Source organism: Nycticebus coucang, chromosome 18, assembly GCF_027406575.1.
Source record: "Nycticebus coucang isolate mNycCou1 chromosome 18, mNycCou1.pri, whole genome shotgun sequence".
Lineage (NCBI taxonomy): Eukaryota > Metazoa > Chordata > Mammalia > Primates > Lorisidae > Nycticebus > Nycticebus coucang.
Window position 1 is genome coordinate 6,819,989 of NC_069797.1, and position 22,227 is coordinate 6,842,215.

The 22,227-nt window shown below is 39.6% G+C and overlaps 1 pseudogene; it reads right to left on the reverse strand.

The window, feature by feature from the left end:
- LOC128570279 (putative olfactory receptor 14L1) overlaps positions 1–21,531 on the reverse strand; it is a 33,343-nt pseudogene extending 11,812 nt beyond the window's left edge.
- Between the last annotated feature and the right edge of the window lie 696 nt (positions 21,532–22,227).

Consider the following 22,227-nt stretch of genomic DNA (forward strand, 5'->3'; position numbering starts at 1 on the left):
TAGCGTGTAAGGGAATGGAGAGGAAGGCATCTTTGAGGTCTAGTATGGAGAAATAAGTTGTTTCATGTAGGATGGTTGATAGGAGGGTGTATGGATTAGGGACTACTGTGGGTATAGGAATGAGCATAGAGTTAATGAGTTTTAGATTTTGTATTAAATGATAGGTGTTATTAGGTTTTTTAATTGCTAGTATGGGAGTACTATATGGTGAGTTGGCAGGTCATATATCCCTCGCCCCTTTTTTTAAAAGCGATCTTGTATAACAGGTCTAGGAGACTAGATTGAGAAGTAGATATTGACGTTGAGAAGGAAAAATAGAGGGGTCTTTTAGTTTAATAAGATTTGGAGAGCAGGAGGCAATTCAGGGGGTTTTAGTATTTCAAATTTTAGGATTTACTTGCTCTGGTGGAATGGACTACGGCGACGAGTCTTTGATGGCTTGGGCAAGGACGAGGCAGGGTGAGGCAGAAGGAGATGGGTCATCATTTACCAATTTAAGATCAAAAGTTAGGGAGGTAATTAATTTGGAAAGTTTGTCATGTCCCAGAGGGGGAACTGGACAGGAAGGTAACATCTAAAAAGAATGTATAAATGAGAAATTGCCAATTATGTAGTGAAAAAAAATGAGTTTGATGTTGATGGTGGGAAAAACCCTTTACTCTGACAACAGAGGTGGGCGACAGAGAGGTAGGACCGCTGAACTCTAAGAACTGAGACGCTAGTTTCTGTGTCTAACAGAAGGGTGATCATCCTACCTGCCACCATCAAGGTTACTCTTGGCTTTGTAGAGGTAATCTTCTTTGGGTGAGAGAAGCCAGTTTTTCATTAGTCTTTAGAAGAGGCAAGTTCCAAGTCTGTTGTAGGTGCCGCAGGTTGGCTGGCCCCAGGTCCTCTCTGGACCAAGGGGCAGTCAGCCTTCCAATGGCCCTTTTTTTTGCAGAGAGGACATGCCCTTGGCGGGGGCCTAGGATTAGGGTAACCTTGTACCTAGAGGTCTTCCCACCATATTTGTAGCATAATTTAGGTGGTTGAGTCATGAAATCACCTTTGGCCCCTGATTACTTAGGCAGGTTAGGAATGATGGCCTTAGTGACATTATAATGTTATGAGCTAGTATTTGATAATTTGAGGGTTGAGATTTTTTTATTTTCCTTTTGGAAAATATCATCTCGTCCTGTGTAAACTTTAAAGACTGTGTTTAAAATTACAGACTAGGGTGTCAGAGGTCCTTGCTCCAAGTGCCTTAGGTTAAATTTGGTGTCAGCATAACTTTGGTTAAAGAAACAAGTTATGAGAACATTTTCCCCATCTATTGTTTAGGATCTAAGTTAGTATACTTAATAAAAGCCTCAGTAAGGTGTTGGAGGAAAGCTGAAGGATTTTTAGATTTATCTTGTATGATTTCTTATAATTTATCATAATTGATAGCCTTTTTGGCGGAAGCTCTAAGTCTGCAAAGAATGTAGGTAATAAAAATGTTTCTACTTTTTTTCCTCAGCATTATCATTATAATTCCAATTTGGCTGGGAGTTAGGGACTGTAGTGTCATCTGTAGGATGCTTATTGACATATGAAATTGATTTGCTGCCTCTTTCACCCTCTTCCACACTCGTTTGCACTCCTCAGAGGTTAGAGTATTGGCTATTGGCTAAAATAATAAAAACATTCTGCCAGGTAAGTTGATAGGACATAGTTATATGGTGGCACTGTAGACTTATTATAGGGAGGAGCTGGAGGGAGAAAGTGGTAAAGAGGTTCAGAAGAGTTTGTTGGAACAGCCAGAAGTGAACTGAGAGACCATACGGAAGAACTGAGTGCTAGTTGGAGGGGAAGAGTTAGGAAATGAGCTCAGATTGGTTGATGGGAAAGTAGGAGGGACAGAGGGTGGAGGCAACTGTGTGGTTGAGGGAGGAATCGAATATGGTGGGGCCAGAACAAGAATTACTCCCATTTTGGAACCAGTGGAGGCTAGTCTGCATGGTGGAGGTTTATTTCCTGGGTGGAATAGGTTTGTTTTAGGGAGATAGAGAGCAGGAGAGCTCTTTCTTATAAGAATTTTGGAATCATCCGAACATAAATTAGGCTTGGTTCTAAGATATGAGAAGCCCTGAACGTAGGGGACCTCACTCCATTTGCCAAGGCACTCACAATAGTTATATAAGTCTTGAGTTAAAGAAAAATTAAATAAAGTGGTTAAACCTGGGTAGAGAGTTTCTTAATTCTACCAGGTGGTGTAATAAGCACCCCAAGGGCGAGTTAGGTGGGCTTGAATGGCTTGCACCCATGTAGATTCATTGCAGTAATAAAGCATGAGTAGACTCACACGAAGACCAGGACAGAGGGCGAACATCTTCACTTCTTTGTTGCTGGCTGAGAAAAAGAGAACACAGTCTAGGCCAGTCATCACTGGACTCTAGAGCAGTGTGAGACCCTTGGGGCTGTGGAGAGCCTGAGACCTGGCACCAGGAATTTTCCTGCGAAGGTGTGGAAGCTCTGGGTTAAGCCACGCAAGGGTAATGGGAATAGGGAACTCAAGCCTCAAGAAATGGGATGAATCGCCAGGAATGTAAGCAACCCAGCCCACGATTAGAGAAAATTTACTCCTATAGGGGTACTCACTAAGTCTGGATGAGGCTGGTGTTGAGTGTTCGTTAGAGCACCTTGGCGGATGGACACAAGCCCAGGTGGTGGTGAGCGCAGGCAGTGTGAGAAGAGGATAGGGAGCTCCCAGGAGTTACAATCCTGTGGAAGAGGTGGAAGCTACCCTTGGGAGCGTTCCCTAATTGCATTCCACTTCTGATGCCAGATGAAAGGTGAGGGTACTCGACCGGCAAAGATCTCACAGCCCACCAAGGCTTGTACAAAAAGTTTTTATTGGTAAGGGAGGGATGCTGCAGGCAGCACCAAGGAAGAGAGAAAAGAAGAGAGAGATGGGGGAGAAAAGAAAGACAGAGGAAAGGGGGGGAGATGGGAAGAGAGAGAGGATAGACCAAGAGGGAGAGAGGAGAGAGGAGGGGGGAGAGAGAGACCACGTGTGCGAGAGAGAGCTATATAGGTTCTGTTAGGGGAAGTCTTAAATGGTAATGGGATGGTAGAATAGCCAACAATTCGTCACTGCGCTGGCCAGAAGAGCTGTTAGGGGCATGACATAAGTTTGAAATTTTCAGCGAACAGCTATAACTTTAAGAGTGAGACAGCTAATCTTGGTCTGTAGAAAGCAGGAAGGGGCTTTTCTGGGAGAGGGCTTTCTCTGGGGCAATTACCTAACAGGTAGAGCTTCAGATTTTATTTTTTAAAAAAGTTCATTTTTAGTCTTTGGAACCAATATGGAAACAGTTGCATTAATTACATTTATCTTTTTAAATCTTAATGCCATACTGTTATCATTTGGAGTCAGAATGTCTAATGGAGACGAAAATTAATATCATTTAGTTATTAATTATTTTTGATTGTCCGGTATTTTCACTCATTCTGGATTTAGACGTCCTTTTTGCCCTACTGAGTGGTTTAATTTTTCATTATTTACTTTGTGAAATAACAGGAAGTTTTCATTTGCAGAGAGATTTTTTTTAGTAAGACATAGAACCTTGGATGATGCTTATGTTTCTTCCCATATGCATAACCAGCACCATTTGCACAGCTGGACTTGTAGCAGTAAGATAGACATTTTGTTTTTGTTTGAATGACAAAGCAAAATAAATACAGGTGTGAGAAACCATTTTGACAAAGATGAAGTTAACCTTTGTCCATTAACATAAATATTTCTAGAAATATCTTTTAAATGAATTAACGTAGGGTTCCAATAGAAGCTTTTCAAAGGTCAAGATTGTCAGTTCTTTTGGTGTATTTAGTTAAGATGTATGGATGTAGTCTATGTGAGAAAAGACAGATGCCCAGCCTGAATTATCAATTGTTAGAGAATAAGTTGGAAGTACATTCAGATGGGCTCTGGTGATGAGATAGCAGTTTGAACTTTTTAATTTAGTTTTTCTTTAACTTGATAAATGCCTTTTGAAGTCTATTTACTTGTAGTGTAAGAATATGAACAAACCATAGTATACTTTTACCCTTTGTGAGGACCAGAAAATTGGCCTAGAGACCCTTACAGTTTGATTGGAAATGTGAGAAGGCAGTAGGAGTTGTGAGATGGCATTGTGTTGCTGTGTTTTTAAATTTGATAAATCTGAAAGGTCAAACGGACCCCAATTTTTACTTTCTTTCTGCCTCTGTTTCAGCACCCCCTACAGCATGTAGGCCTTGCAGAACTGGGCTGTTAAACAAACATATCCTGCAGAGATAGGGGATTAGCCCAGAGTCCCAGCAGACCCTGGTAAAATGGCATTCCTATCCTCGATTCCCCTGGCAACTAATCAACTCCCAACCCTGTAAATCTAAAATTGCAAAGATCCCACTTACCTCCCTCCCTGTTAACTGAAAAATGGTATTTAAAAAAAAAAAAAAAAACCCTTCCTCTGGGATGCCAGGTGAGAATTTTTTAGGTGTGAACCTATATCAGTTGGCCAGCCAATAAAGGACCCCATACCCAATTCTAACAGTGTGCTGGCATTTTCTCTATAGTTCCACTCATGTTGGGTACAACAAATCAAATCCAGAGGTTGCTGAGAAACAGACCTCAGTTGAACACTAATTAAAAGTGTATCAGGGACTTTTTTCATGTTTACTGAAAATGAGTAATTTTTCACTTGTCTACTTTACACACTCAGTGGCCATGTAGAAATAATGAACTAGTAATTTAAACAGAATTTATACAAATTAAATAGGAAGCTATTTTTACCACCATGAACTTTATCCTGTCCATGCTGAGAGAGGTTAGTGCTGGAGAATTTAATAGAAATCAAATGTTTAATAGAAATATAAACAATTAAAGTTTAATTTAATAGAAAAATTCATCTTTTTAAATTTTTTTATTAAATCATAGCTGTGTATATTAATGCATTTATGGGGTAAAATTATTTTTTTTAAGTTTTTCATCAGAAACAGTGCAGGTACTACTAGTTTTACACTTTATCCCAACTTCATCTTTTGGAAGCTTTGAAAGACAAAGGTATCTTTTATAGGATTTGACTAGGTATTATTAGTTATGATCATATGAGTCTTGTCATGAATATTAGATAATTTTCAGTAGTCTGCTTGAACTTTTCACTATCTAGAGGTCTGTTGCATTCATATTTTAATATGGCAGACCTTTGTGACTATGCTTTTCAGTGAAATTTAAAATTAGGATTTGAGTATTTTTTATACCTTAAAATGTAAATACTATGTGCATATAGCTTGTTTCCTCAAAGTTCTTAGTCTTGACAATAGTATGACATCTAAAATGCTGCCATTGTAATTGAGTAATATTGGCAAACACATAAGTGCTTATGGGCATTGTTCTTTGCACTTCACATGTATTGACTAAATATCAACGATATATGGTAAGCACTATTTTACAGAAGAGGAAACTGAAGTACTGACAAGTTAGTTAATTTGCTCAATATCACACAGCTAGTAAATGGTAGACTTGGAATTTAAACCTACATGTCAAGTATTTCTTACCACTCCTCAAACCTCATAGCAAGATTTTTAGAAAAAATCAGGAGGATTTAAGTTAGTTGCTTTTGGTCTATCCCATTTGTTAAAGAAAAAGGGGGGAGGTTCCCCTATTAAAAAATATTTTATATGTCTTTATGCTTGGAAATTTTGAGATTCAGAATTATGTTCACTGTCAACATAAACCCCGACAGATTAAAAACCCGATCATTTTATTGGAAAAAAAAAAAAAGCAATCTCCATACTACTTTCCATTAAGGTTGAACTAGTTTAAAATCCCTCCAAAATTGCATGAGTATTCTTTTCTCTCTGCATTCATGCCAGAATCTGTTGTTTTGGGACTTTATAATATGAACCATTATCATGTGGGTTAGATGATATCTCAGTATGATTTTCATTTTCACTTCCCTGATTATTAGAGATGTTGAGCATTTTTTCATGTGTTTGTTGGCCATCAGTTTTTCTTATGGAGGCATCATTTTACCAGACCTAAGGATACACTACAAAGCTATAGTAATCAAAACTGCATGGTATAAAGACTTTGAATATTAACAGAGAATAAACCTTTGGATCAGAACAGACAATCAGGAGCCAACAGACAATCATGAAACCATCCTCACATGCCACCTGACCTGTGTCAAAGCTAACAAAAATATACAATGGGGAAAAAAATCCCCATTTAATAAATGATGCTAGGAGAACTTGACAGCCACCATAAAAGACTGAAAAAGGACCTGCACCTCTCACAGTGGATAAAAGAAAAACCTAAGTCATGAGGAGTTGCAGGTTTATTTTTGTGTGTTGATACTGCACTGCCTCACACCCACGGGACCTCAATAACACCTTTTCTATTGTGCATATTTTTTTGTAAAAATGCTCTGTTTTGTCCGATCACTGTTCCATTTATTTATTTATTTGTAGAGACAGACTTTCACTTTATCGCCCACAGTAGAGTGCCGTGGCATCACAGCAACCTCCAATTCCAGGACTTAGGTGATTCCCTTGCCTCAGAATCCTGAGTAGCTGGGACTACAGGCAGCCACCACAATACCTGGCTATTTTTTGTTGTTGTTGCCATTTGGCCGGGGCTGGATTTGAACCTGCCACCCTTGGTATATGGGGCCTAGGCCCTGCCAACTGAGCCACAGGTGTCGCCCCCCACTCACTGTTCTAAAGAAGGCCATCCCTCTGGTGCCTGACTACAGTGTCTCCTGGAACTCAGGAGAGTTCCATAAGTTTAAGACCATGACCCTACAGCTGGCCGAGGTAAGAGCAAATACCAATTAGAAATCTGAAATTTAATTCTCATAAATGAGAGAAGAGATTTTGGCTTCCTCTTTTTTTTTTATTAAGCATTTAACTTAGAAAATGTTTATATTGAATTGAAAGTCTTGAAGACATATGCAAATTAATTTAGGAGCTACATGGGGCTTATAACACTCTTTTTAACTAAAGAAAATCTCTAGGACCTGGTAACTATTGCTTTTAAGGTTAGATAGGCAGGATAGAGTCTTAGACAACAGTGTTTTTTGAAAAGTAAAAAACTGTCACCCTCAGTGGGCACCAAATTCCAAGTTGCAAATCTGTATATACCTTGTCATGAAGACAAGGGAAATATTTTTTTTTCTTTTTTTTAGACAGAGTCTCACTGTGTCACCCTCTGTACAATGATGTGGTGTCACAACAATCTTAAACTCTTAGGCTCAAGCAATTCTCTCACCTCAGCCTCCCAGGTACCCACCAAACCCCAGCTATGTTTTTGATGTAGTTGTCATTGTTGTTTGGCATGCCCACCCTGAGTTTGAACCCACTAGCCCTGGTGTATGTGGCTGGAGCCCTTGCTGCTGAGCTACAGGTGTTGAGCAAGAAATATGTTTTTTATTTGAATATAGCCAATTCAACTTTCTTTTGACTTCATCTATGTGAAGAATGGTGCTGTCAAGTCTTCTACTTGAAGACTTAATTATGGCAATCTCTTGCCATATTGCTTGTGATGCACATCACAGTCTAGTGTAATTATGTTATAAACTAATTTTTTTCTGTTTTAGAAGAGTGGATAGATTTTCTGGGGTGGAAATTATTTTCTTATTATATTTCTAAAATGCTGTACAGGGTTTCTAGACATGATTTAAACCTATAAGGTGCCCCACAAGTTTCACTGTGGAGGCATCTCTTTCCAGGGCTTCCAGTCACAACCCATAGTTCTGCAGCACATTGTACATTGCCCCAAAATCTATGGGTGGATTCATCTCTTTGCCTCATTGGGACCTACAGTCTCATTTTGAGCAGTTAGAGCAGATTTATCTAAAAGATAAATTGACAGGGCACCAGTCATTCCAGCTTTGTTCCAATGCACTTGGCATCTTCAGAACTTGAAACTGAGTCAGAGTCCATTGAGTCCCAGATCTCAACAGGATTGCACATGTGCATTGAGTAGGTCTTAGAATCTCAATTTCCCCTTCTTCTCTTACACAAATGTTTATGGATGTGCGGAAGGCACCTCAAATGTCCCCACCTCTCCAAGACCGATATCTATAGCTGCCAAATTTAAATAAAGGTCCTGGGGTTCTTCAGGATGCGTTAGAACCTTTACATGAGGGAATCTCTTCTCCAGCTTCCTTAACATTCAAGAGTACAGAACTGATTGATTCCACCTAGAAACTACATAGAAGATCTGGCTCCAATCTGGAATTTACAAGACAGGGCCAGATTTTAAACAGACTACAAAAAACTTAGGGGAGACTTTTTTTCATTAAGAGAAATTAGCATTGATCATAGATAACTCATTATTTTTTGAAGAAGAAGAATCTCCTTTGTCACTCTCCTAAAGTGCCGTGGCATCATAACTCTCAGCAAACTCTTGGACTCAAGCAATCCTCTTGCCTCAGCTTCCAGAGTAGCTGGGACAGGTGCCTGACACAATGCCCACCTTTGTTTTTTTTTTCTCTCATGTAATAAATTGCAGTCTTGTTTTGCTCAGGTTGGTCCCTTGAACTATTGAGCTCAAGCAATCCACCTACCTAGGCCTCCCAGAGTGCTAGGATTACAGGTGCGAGCCACTGTGTTGGCCAACATAGATGGCTTAAGTTTCCAATTTGGATTGGGTACCTTAAAATTTGCCAGATCTTGTTTGGTGAGATGCTATAGTTGTGTGGGGGATTCCTGGTGTAAACAGAATCTAGTGGCAGAAAGTATAACTGTAAATATGTACCTCAGAAACCAGACAGCAAGGCTACAAAATATTTATTGTCTTGACCACAGTAATGCCATCCTATACCCTGTTACTGGAAATTTTGTCCTTCTTCTTACCCCAGAGTTAGCTGATCATGGAGAGCCAATAGCTCACAGCTGATCCAGGGTGAGATGCTTCACCAGGGCAGGCTTATTCTCTCCTCTGACCCACACAGTCAGCCTGCGTGTCTCCTGCCAGGATCACCATGGCATTAGCCTCGTGTTACTAGGGACTCTTACAAGGGCATGGAATATTTTGACAGTGTCCTGTGCTGCCTGGGCTGAGACTGACAACAAGGTTTAATCCTGAATCCATCTCAGAGAGAGAGAGGGAAATGAGTGGTCCATAGTTTGTTTCTCCTCTCAGAAGGAGGCCCAGCTGAGAGCTGCTCCATTATCTTGGTACATGGGTGAAGAACAAGGGGGAGGACTGGAGATGCAAACTGAAGGATAAATCACTTGCCTTCATTTTATCTGGCCAAAAGAAAATCGGATAAAGTAGTTATGACCTTTAATGACCAGAAACTTTCAGTCTATAAAAATGTATAAATGGTTGCAGTTAGCATCTTGGCGTTCTACACCAAGAAGGGAGGCATACAGGGGAGTTGAGCTTCATTTGCATCATGTCATTTATGTTGTTGTGAGTACTGATGTCACTACTGAAGGGCAACATATGAGCAGAAGTGTTATGATTATGATTATTATTTCTATTGCTTTTACCTTGTTAAAAATAAATACTAAGCTTATAATTTTCTTAGAAAATTATTTGTTATCATATGTTATAAATATGGATAGGGTTTTAAAAATCAAACAAATACTGTGAGTAAAATTTCTCTTGGGTAGGCTTAGGAAAGATAGAACTAAAGACAAGCCATGTGGAGATGAGAAGCCCAGGGCCTGCTCCCTGCCCCAGCCCTGTCCAGATCCATTCTTTTCTGATTCTGGTCCAAGTCTGTCCCCATCCTGAAATCTTCACCCACAGACCTGGCCAGAAGACATTAGACTTTTCCATCGGTGCTTCTGCTATGTTTCTAAAGCTAGTCTTCACAAGGTTTTAAAACACAAAAGCAGCAAGAGGGACTTTACCTAACAATTGCAATCAGTGTAACCTGGCTTATTGTACCCTCAATGAATCCCCAACAATAAAAAAAAAAAAAAGCAAATTAATAAAAACACAAGACTTTATATTTGGGGCTTTTTCTTTTCTTCTTCTCATTAAGATCTATGTTTCTAGAGATATAAACACCCAGCCACCTAGTTTTCACTAACAGATCTAGTAGCTGCTCTACAGGTCATAAAAAGGTAAATATAAACAGAGCAATGAAAAAAATCCCTCTGAACTCCACTCTACTCTTTCTTGTATGGCTACTGTCTGTATTTAGCTACTAGATATAAATATATATATCTATATCTATATCCACACACACCAGACACACATACACACACACACACACACACACACACACACATGTATACATCAGAAGAGAAACAGGAGGGAAAGGTAAAGACCAGGTATTTATTTAATCTAAGTCCTACTTGGAATTTGGGGACGTTTGGTACCTGGACAAATGTCTCCCAGGACATTGTGAAGATTAACTCACACTGTGATGGTCTCACCACACAGGTTATCTCACAAACTTGTGAGCACGTGGTATCTGCTCAGTGCACATTGCACTAGCACACTGCTCATGTTGTTATGCACGTGTAGATTGACTCAGACATTGCTGCCTTCTCAAGTCCTCTGTAAACTTTCCATTGCCAGCAAAGAATGTGAATTTTCAGGACAGTATTTGTGCTGTGTTACAAGTGTTGGGTGTGTGGGACTCTGTGTGTTGTCTCTGCTGTCTCTAGCTGAGTGCAGGTGCTAATGGGTCTGGGATCATAGAGCATCATCTGCATTAAGAGGGTCTTGTTATAGAAGCCACTTCACAGACCCCTTCCAAACCTGCAGAACCACATTACTTCAAGTCAGGTCCAGAACCCAAAGGATTTGAAAATTGGGAGACAGCACTTCACTAAGAGGTTCTCGGTCCAGGCTTTATATGGCCAGTGGAAGACATGCTGTCACCTGTGCCCGCCCCACAGATGCTGTTTCCTATGTTATATTCAGATTATGATTTAATTTTTTCCAATCATATTTCAGTAGTGATTGTCGGCCATGTGTGTTCATTGACACCTGATGCTAATTTGTCCCTTTACAGCTGGTGGGAACTTCATTCACTTGTTATGGGGCTCTCTGCAAGATTCCTTTACTATAATGTTTTATCGTTTTCCTCTTAGTCATTAATGTTCCTAATATCTTGGAATAATATACTGAGTGATGTGTATAAACCATCACATTTAATGCAAAAACTCCCCTTTTCCATTTCCATTTCCTCTTAGCTTATGTTGGAGAATTAAGGCTCTCATATTTGTTGACTGGAGATAGTGCTTTTGAAATGGTTGAATTCAAAAAACCCAGTCTTGTTGGTTTCCATCTCATTCTCTCCTCATGGCACAAGAATATATTTCTTTATTACTTTTCAGTACATTGAGAGAACAGAAGTAAGAATTAATGTATAAATACATTTGAGCATCCCAAACTTTCATAATATAACAGGGCACATAGAATATATCCCGAGGCTGGCAGGTTTGGGCCTGGGCCATCTAAAACAACAATGACAACTGCAACAAAAAAATAGCCAGGCGGTGTGGCCAGTGCCTGTAGTCCCAGTTATTTGAGAGGCTGAGGCAAGATAATCACTTATGCCCAAGAATTTGAGGTTGCTGTGAGCTATGATGCCATGGCACTATACCCAGGGCAACAGCTTAAGACTCTGTCTCAAAAAAAAAAAGAATATATAAAAAAATAAAATTGGAGAAAATAAAATGATCAGGATCAATGTCTTTGATTTTAGTTAATATCTTCATGCATTGTAGTCTTTTATAGGACATTTGTTTGAAAATCAACAGATTTCTAATCCTTTTACAATTAAATATATTTATTTTTCACAAAAATGTTCTACTCTATCACTTTTAATGTGCTTATAGTTATCATTTCTGTGTATGTAGAAAATGTAAACATTGTTTTGTGTTGCTGTCTTAACTTTTTTTATAGCCTGTATCTTAGCCTGTATGTCCCCTTGAGATAAATTCTAAATCAGATAAAATGGGGTAAGATCCAAGTTCTACTTTTTACAACACATAATTAGAAAATATTCTCATAAAACAGCACTATTTATCTCATAGATTATTTTTGTGGTTTCAAGCACCAATGTAAAAATACTGCTGGAATGACATCTACTACGCAGCAAATGTTCAAAAAGGATTGCTCTGGGTCCCACACATAGTTCAGTGGTTAGGGTGCTGGCCACATGCACTGGGACTGGAGGATTCAAACCTGGCCCGGGCCTACTAAACAACAGTGACAACAACAACAAAAAAAACCCGGGTATTGTAGCAGTTGCCTGTAGTACCAGCTACTTGGGAGGCTGAGGGAAGAGAATCGCTTAAGCCCAAGCGTTGGAGATTGCTGTGAGTTGTGATGTCACGGCACTCTACCAAGGGCAACATAGTGAGACTCTGTCTCAAAGAAAAAAGGATTGCTATATTCATGCTGTTGTGTTATAATTCATGTATTAAGTAAATTCTCAGTTCCATGTTATCCATGAACTCTTCCCTCAGTATTCTCTTTCTCTCTGTTCTAAAGGGTGGCTTTTAGAACTGATGCTTCAGCATCACTGCTGAATTTGTTAGCAACAAAGAATCTCAGCCTCATTCAGCTCTCCTGAATCAAAATCTGCATTATAATTATTACACACACACACACACACACACACACACACACACACACACACACACACATAAAAGTGAGAAATGTACTTGTAACTCCATGACTTTTCCATCTGAGGAATAGACACAAGTTATTTTTTTTTTTTTTTGAGACAGAGTCTCACATTGTCACCCTTGGTAAAGTGCTATGGCATCACAGCTCACAACAACCTCAAACTCTTGGGCTCAAGAGATTCCCTTCCCTCAGCCTCCCAATTAGCTTGGACTACAGGGGCCTACTGCAATGCCTGGCTATTTTTTTTAGCGATGGGGTCTTGCTCTTGCTCAGGCTGTTCTTGAACTCTTGAGCTCAAGCAAACCACATGCCTCAGCTTCCTGGAGTACTAGGATTAAGGATAGGAGCCACCATGCCCTGCTGATACAATAGATTCTATATAATGAAATTGTAGCACTCAAAATGTATATTCCTGTGTGCATGCTTTAGTTTTGTATTTTATATTCTATATAAGCATACTAATTTTTGGATCTTATGTCATTCTCTTTCCACAGAGGTAGAAATCACCTTCAGGTAAGGGTGGACACAGTGGCTGCTGGCCATAATTCCAGCACTCTGGGCAGCTGAGGCTGGTGGATTCCTTAGGCTCAGGTGTTTAAGACCAGCCTGAGCAAGAGTGAGACCCTGTCTTTATTAAAAATGGAATAACTATCTGGGAATTGTGGCAGGCACCTGTAGTCCATGCTATTCAAGAGGCTGAGGCAAGAGGATCTCTTGAGCGGAGGAAGACCTCTTGAGTGTAAGAGATTGAGGTTGCTGTGAGGGTGACAGAGTGAGTCTATATCTCAAAAAAGAAAGAAAGAAAAAGTCTTCAGATATACCAGTGTAAAGTGTGTCTCCTGTAATTCAGGTCACTTCTGTTTGTCAAAACTAATACTCTCTCTCTCTTTTTTTTTTTTTTTTTTTTTTTGAGACAGTCTCATTATGTGCCCTGGGTAGAGTGCCATGGTGTCACAGCTCACAGCAACCTCAAATTCTTGGACTTAAGCGATTCTCTTGCCTCAGCCTCCTGAGTAGCTGGGACTATAGGCACCTGCCACAACCTCCAGCTACATTTTAGTTTTAGTTGTCATTGTTGTTTGACAGAACCAGGCTGGGTCGAACCCACCAGCTCCACTGTATGTGGCTGGCACCCTAGCAGCTGAGCTACAGGCACCAAGCCCAGAGCTAGTAATACTCTTAACCTCCTCATTTTTTTTTTTTTTGGCAGACTCTCAGTTTGTCACCCTTGATAGAGTGCCCTGGCATAGCTCACAGAAACCTCAAACTCTTGGCCTCAAGCAATTCTCTTTCCTTACTCTCCTGAGTAGCTGGGTCAACAGGCGCCACACATAAGACCTGGCTATTTTTTATAGACAGTATCTTGCTCTTACTAAGGCTGGTCTCAAACTCCTGAGCTCAAGCTGTACACCTACCTCGGCCTCCCAGAAAGCTAGGATTATAGACAGCAGCTACCGTGTCTGGCCTTAACCTTGTCATTTTATCCGGGGTCAAATTAAGAACTCTGCCCATTTTGTTCATTTATTCGGGGATTATTGATATGTATTTATATGGGCATATAATTCTCTCTGGAGGAGTGGGAATACCTGGATCCTAAATCTCTGCCCATGACTACTTGGTCAATGTGTTATTTATTTATTTGTTTGTTTTTATTTCAGGAACTGTTGACATTCAGAGATGTCACCATAGAATTTACTCCTGAAGACTGGGAATACTTAGATCCTGCTTAGCGCAATTTGTATATGGATGTGATGTTAGAGAACTACAGAAATCTGGTCTCTGTCGGTGAGAATACCTTACCTCCAGAATATCTAATTTACCTCATGGGTTTTCTTTCCTTCCTTTGCTGAATGTGTCTTTAAAGCTTGTACTTTGTATGAATGAGTCTCAGATTACTGATATCAGGGAGAAAGGTTGGGGTTTGTTAATGCACACAAAAAAGTTCCTTTGATGTAAAAATTTACCTTCTTTTCTGAGGTGATTTGCAAGTTTCACTCTAGTTAATGTTGATTCTAGAAGTTCAGTGATATATACTTTTTTCTACACCTTAAAATCCTATTTATTTTTAATTCAGTCATATTCAAAAGTGAAGCACAGGATCCACACATTTAAAATGCTTCTTATTAAATATTCTTCAGAGGCTGTCAGAAAATAGTAATTGGAAAATATTTTTTTGGAATCTTCCATTATATCCTCTCTTTTGTACTGAGTACCATACTAAGTACTTAGATACTTAAGAATACATTTTAAATATAGGGGCCATCTAATTGGTAATCTTGAAAGTAACTTTTTTAGAATCTTCTGTCATTTTTTTCTCTACTGAGCACACTACAAAGTTGAAAATTGATTAACCCCAAGCAAAATTCGTGTGCATTTTTCTGTTTTTGTTGTTGTTGTTTGGTTTTTTTTTTTTTTTTAAGACAGAGTCTCACTATGTCACCCTTGGTAGAGTGCCATGGTGTCACAGCTCACAGCAATCTCAATCTCTTGGGTCTTAAGCAATTCTCTTGCCTCAGCCTCCCAAGTAGCTGGTACTTCAGATGCCTGCCAAAATGTCAGGCTATATTTTTGTTGCAGTTGTCATTGTTTTTTAGCAGACCCAGGCTAGGTTCAAACCCGCCAGCCTCAATGCACATGGCCAGCACTGTAACCACTGTGCTATAGACACTGAGCCTCATGTGTCTTTTTCTAATGAAATAGAATTTGTTGTCTTTAAAGTGGACTTGGTCACCTTTTGAAACAAATACAAAGAGAGAGGAAACAATAGCCATACACTTCCCAGTAGGAGGAAATGAATGAAGCAGATAGCACAGGTCACAGATCAGAGGTCAAAGAGGAAGCCAGGATTTAAAGTGTGGATTTAGAAACTCTGGGACAATGAAACTAATTTTTGAGAAGCCTAGGATTGTTTATCTTGTTGTCATAGAAAGAAGTCATCTTTCTCATGCTCTTAAATTATCTGAGGATTAACTCTCCTTAAGATTATAAAAAATGTTATCTGAGAATTCCCCTTGCCCTTCAGTAATCTATCAAATTGACAGAGCCATACATATTATATATTAAATATTTATTTAGATATTTAATGTTTAAATATTTATGTAAAAATCTAATCATATAATTTACACTAACAGTTTCTTTTTCCTAGGCTGAACTGAGATTAAAAATTGAAATTGCATATGCACAATTTCCACATGTGTAAAATAGTTTAATGCATTACTTTCCCTATAGAGCCTTAACTTACAATGGTCTACAAGGAGCTTAGAACATTGTCAAGCAGAGAGTAACATTTTGACTATTATCTTATGTTTAGTAATTATCGTTTTACGATTTTGTTTGGTTAAGTATGCAGATTACTGAGAATATGTCTTCTATGTTTACGTGTTGTTCATTCTTTGTTCCTGAGTTTTTACAAGTGTAAATTTTATGTTTTTGAGGTGTACAGCTTAACAATTTGATATACATATGCCTTTGTGTAATGATTAACACAACAAAACTACCACATCCATCCTCTCACATAGTTGCTAGATTTGGGGGGAAGAGCACTGAAGGTCTACTCTCTTAATCTAGTCGAGAGGATTACTTAATCTCAAGTGTACCTTACCCTAAGGCGTGTTAATTATATTTACATGCTGCCCGTTATGTCTTCTGAATTTGTTGATGTTATAAATTAAAGTTTATCCTGTTTGATAAATATCTCCCCATTTTTAACACCCCCTACAACTGGAACCCACCGTTCTATTCTCTATTCTATGGTCTCTACTTTTTTAGGTTCCACATATAGTTCATATTATACAGTAATTGTGTCTGTTTTATTACAGCTACCATTATTTTCTCCTGGTTCATCCTTTCATGTTGCCACAAATGACAGGATTATTCTTTTTTGTATGGCTGAACAATATTACATAACATGAATAATCCTTTTTTTTTTTTCTGACACAGAGTCTCACTATTTTGCCCTTGATAGAATGCGGTGGTGTCACAGCTCACCGCAACCTCCAACTCTTGGGCTTAAGGGATTCTCTGCCTCAGCCTCCCAAGTAACTGGGACTATGAGTGTTTGCCACAATGCCCGGCTATTTTTTTTGTTGTTGTTGCACTTGTCATTGTTGAGTTTAGCTCGTCTGGGCTGGGTTCCAACCCAACAGCCTTGGTGTATGTGGCCGATGCTCTGTGAATCCTAGTAAATGTGGAATGTAAATGTCTTAGCAAAATAACTAAGAAAATGCCACAAAAGCTGTGTTAACTAGTGTGATGAAAATGTGTCAAACGGTCTATTAACCAAGTGTATGGTGCCCCATGATCATACTAATGTACACAGCTATGATTTAATAAAAAAAAAAGAAAGAAAGAAATAAAAATAGCTATGCATTATGGCAGGCACCTGTACTCCCAGCTACTTGGGAGGCTGAGACAAGAGGATTGCTTGAGCCCAAGAGTTTGAGGTTGCTGTTTGCTATGACGCCACAACATTCTACCAAGGGTGACAAAGTGAGACTCTGTCTCAAAAAGTATATGTATTCAAGAAGCCTCCACACAGTTTTCTGTAACACCTCGATCAATTTACATTCCCACTGTGTACAAGATTTTCTTTTCTCATCTTTGCGAACATTTATTAACACTTGACTTTACTTCATTGTAACAGTGAAGTGATATGTCATTGTGGTTTGACTTGCATTTTCCTGATGAACAATGGGTGCTGAGTATCTTTTTATAAACCTATTTTCCACTTTTATATTTTTGGAGAAATATCTACTGAGTTTTTTTTGTTGTTGTTGTTGTTTCTTCATATTTTTTGCCAAGACTGGGTTTGAACCTGCCACCCTTGGTATATGGGGCCAGCGCCCTGCTCCTTAAGCCACAGGCACTGCCCTCTACTGAGTTTTTATTGCACATTTTAAGTCAAATAAATTTACCTTTTTCATTGTTACTGTTTTAGTTCCTTCTGTATTTTTTCTTTCTTTCTTTTTTTTTTTTTTGCAGTTTTTGACCGGGACTGGTTTTGAACCCAAGACCTCCAGCATATGAGGCCGGCGCCTTACTCCTTTAAGCCACAGGCACCACCTCACTTCCTTCTGTATTATAAATATTATATTCATCAAATATATTTTTTGCCAATCTTTTGTTTGCTCAGTTACGTGTTTTTCTTTATTTTTTTTTATGAAAAATCCTTTTAGTTTGATATACTCTTACTTCTTTTTGGTTTTCAGTGTTTATGGTTCTACTTTTTTACTGTGATAAAAAGTAATCATTACAAAAGCTAATGTTGGGATTGGCTCCTGTAGCTCAGTGGCTAGAGTGCCAGCCATATACACGGGAACTGGCTAGTTTGAATCCAGCCCAGGCCTGCCAAACATCACTGACAGCTATAACCAAAAAATAGCCAGACATTGTGGTGGGCACCTGTAGTTCCAGCTACTTGGGAGGCTGAGGCAGGAGAATTGCTTAAGCCTAAGAGTTGGAGGTTGCTGTGAGCTGTGATGCCACAGCACTCTACTGACGGCAACATAGTGAGAGTCTATCTCAAAAAAAAAACAAAAAACGAAAAACAAAAAACAAAAAAACAAAAGCTAATGTTGAAGAGCTTATTCCCTATGCTTTCTCATAGAAGTTATATAGTTCTGGTATTATATTTAATGTTAATCTATTTTCAGCTTATTTCTGTATACAGAATGAAAGTTCAATTTCATTATTGTGCACAGGGATAGCCACTTTTTATTATCATTTATTGATGAGTTTATGCTTTCTTCTTCACATCTCTACATGTCCTTGTCAAAAACTAGTCAACTACATACTAACGGGCTTATTTTTCTTTTTGTTTTTCTATTCTTTTCCATTGGTCTATTTATCTGTTTTTAGGTCAGAACCATACTCATGGTTAGCATACCTTTGTAGTAGTTTGAAATCAAGAAGTGTGAAGATGCCAGCTTTGTTCTCTCGAGATTTTCTTGGAGATTTGGGGTCATTTGTGATTTTATATCAAATTTTAAATTTTTTACTATTTCTTTGAAAACTGCCACTGTAATTGTAATAGGAATTGTATGGAGATTGTAGATTGCTTTGTAGAGTATGGTCATTTTGTATTAATTATTTAAATGTATGAATAACTTTTATCTTTTCATTTATTTGAAACTTTTTTTTTTTGAGACAGTCTCACTATGTTGCCCTCAGTAGAGTGCTGTGGCGTCACAGCTCACAGCAACCTCAAACTCTTGGGCTTAAGCAATTCTCTTGCCTCCGCCTCTCGAATAGCTAGGACTCCGGTGCTTCCCACAGCCTCCGCCTATTTTTTGGTTGCAGTTGTCATTGTTGCTTAGCAGGCCTGGGCCAGGCTGGAACCCGTCAGCTTCAGTGTATGTTGCCAGTGCCATACTCACTGTGCTACGGGCGCAGAGCCATTAATTTGAATCTTCTCTCATTACATTCACTAATGTCAAATTTTACTCAGTGTGTCTTTCACTTCCTTTGTTAAACTGTGCCTTAAAATGCTTTTTAAGTTCAGATTCATATGGGGTATATACTATCAGCTTACATAATTTTGCTGGGTTGTAGTTGTGTCCTTCACCAGGAAGTTGCAGTGTACCCAAATTTATGCTTTGGGTGGGAATTTAACCAATCCCTTCTCCCCCTCCCTCACTTGAATTTATTGAGATTTTTCTCTCACATAAGCAGGTAGTTGTTTGCTTTTTTTCTTAAAGACAAGCATGAAACTAAGTTTATTGAAGAAGAGGCAGATAGGTTTACAGAGTAAAAGTTTACAAAGCAGGGTACAATTGCCATAGATAGCAAAGGACCTCTATCACCAGGACAAGTAGGCAAGGAAGCTAAGAGACTGGCTTATGGCCAGTAGTTCTCTTTTATACCACCTGGAGTAGCCTACCCCATGGTTCTGAGGTCACCTTGGAATCATCAGCCTTACTGCACATGCAGACCTCCCATGAGACTCTCTGAGAACCTATGGGGGTGGTGGTGAACTACATGATAAGTCTTAGGTTGTGCTAGGTCACCTTGAAAATTCTGTTGTACCTGTTGCTAGGCTAGAGTCTTGTACATCTGTTTGCAGTTGGCACACTAAGTTCTGACTGGTAGATTGGAAGGTGGTCCCTCCTCCCTGGGTGTGGGCAAACACTTGGGACAAAATTTGGGTAGGTGGCACAAAGATGAAGGCCTAGTGGCTCTCCCCTTGTCCTCCTTCCCTGGGAGAGCTGTTTTCCTAACTTAATAGGATTAACATTTCCTCCTTCTTGGTTCTAGAGGCCCAAATGATTGGGTGGGGGTATCATCTGGCTGTTCTTACTGAGAGAATCATCTGGCTGCTTCCTGCTGACAGGGATGAAAGATCGTTATTAGGGTGGTCATTTGTAGGCTCTTGAGGTGAAGTTGTGGATGTAGGTGTGAGGAGAAGGTAGGTGTGGGGACTGGTACGAAAGATAAGACTATGTTTAGCTTAATGGCTTCTAGATGGATGAAATAAATTTATTTAGAAAATTTATGAAAATCAGTCCCATTCTAAAAATTCCTTGGATGCAAAGAAAGAGGGTGACTAGGGGTATTACTATAGACATCCACCAAGGCCTAGAAGTTTTGACTCATGTCTAGAAATTGGAGGCAGACTTCAGGATGACATTGATGCTACCCGAAACCTGTCCTGACTTTTTAACATCAAAGCAGCACTATTCCTTTAAGAACAAGCAGGTGCTCCCTTCTGCTGCAGTTAGAAGGTTAAGGACCTGTATGTTTTGTAAGGAGTCCCCTGCCAGGGAATCTAACTGTTCCTGTAAGAGGGCAAGTGTATGGCTAGATTTTACCTGGCCTTGTTCTGCCTCTGCATCTCAAGACTTGTAGACCTATGATGCACCTCCTGTGGCCCCTGTGGCTACTCTAGTAGCAGCTGCTGTTCCAGTTTAGGCAAAAAGAGTAATTACTGGAAGTGCCAGTTTGTGGAGGCAGCCTGCACAATGGGAAGGCAAGGTGGCTGAATTCTGGGCAATTTGCATGTCTGGATATACTAGTCCCAGGGGGCAGAAGTCTGTCCAGTGAGAGGATAGCACAGAGGATGTTTGGTTGCCCCACACTCAGTATAACCCCTGCTCTGGGGAAAGTTGGGTAGTGCATTTGATTTTGGCTAATAGAACAGTAGCTGATTTGTGAATGTCATGTAGTCCCTCTTCCCTGGAATTTTGTGCCAAGCCATTCAGGTTCTTGGGCTATTAAAGGTCTCCAATAAGGGATGAATCAATGGGAGAGCAAATGAAGAACTACCTACTGGTGCTCAGTGGTTATGGCACCAGCCACATACATCGAGGGTGGCTGGTTTGAACCCAGCTCAGATAGCTAAACAACTGCAACACACAAAAAAATAGCCGGGTGTTGTGTTAGGTGCCTGTAGTCCCAGCTACTTGGGAGGCTGAGGCAAGAGAATCGCTTAAGCCCAAGAGTTGGAGGTTGCTACGAGCTGTAACGCCACAGCACTCTACTGAGGGTGACATAGTGAGACTTTGTCTCAAAAAAAAAAAAAAAGGCTCAGCACCTGTAGCTCAGCGACTAGAGTGCCAGCCATGTACAGCAGAGCTGGCAGGTTCGAATCCAGGTCAGGCCTGCCAAACAATAATGACAACTGCAACCAAAAAGTAGCTGGGCATTGTGGCGGGTGCCTGAGTCCCAGCTACTTGGGAGGCTGAGACGGGAGAATCGCGGAAGCCCAAGATTTTGAGGTTGCAGTGAGGTGTGACGCCATGGCATTCTCTACCCAGGGAAAAACTTGAGACTCTGTCTCAACAACAACAAAAAAAGAACTACTTACCTGAAGGTTTCACAGCAGAATTCAATTTGAACAGTATTTGAGATCCTCCAAGGAAGTTTAGGAATACGAAGATCTCTAGAAGTCTTTGGAAAACTTCAATAACCTTTTCAGTCCTCGTCATCGAAGTGAAGGTCTTTATGAAAAAGGTCAGTTGGCTTGTGTAGGCAGAATTAACCCAAATAAGGTTTATCCAAGTCACGGAGCACCAAAAATGTTGGGTTTCAGGGAAGCTGCCCGGGTTTTCAGTTCTTTGAATGCTCTTGGAGAAAAATGAGTTTCATACAATATTGTATAATAATAAATTGGTGGTATTCATTGTACACATTACCTCATGCATTTATTAGTTCTTTATGGTGAGAACATCCATAAGCTGGTCTTCTAAATACTTTACTTTTAAACATTTTCATCTTACTATGCAATAGAAAAGCAAAACATTTTCCCTTCTTTTGTACCTGTCAACCAACCTTGTCTCCCCCTCCCCTTCCCTCAATCTAGGATAACCATTGCTCCTATTATGTCACTTTTTAAAGATTCCATACAGGAGTATAATCATAGAGTATTTGTCTTTCTGCATCTGGCTTATTTCATTTAACATGATGTCCTTCAGACCCAATCATGTCTGTATGTGAGTACCATAATACTTTGGTTATTGTAGCTATTGAGTAAGTTTTGAAGTCAGGTACTATGACGGCCTACATGTATATTCTTTTATTTATTTTTTTTTTTGGAGACAGAGTCTCAGTATGTCACCCTCAGTAGAGTGCTATGACATCACAGCTCACAGCAATGTCCAACTCTTGGGCTTAAGCGATTCTCT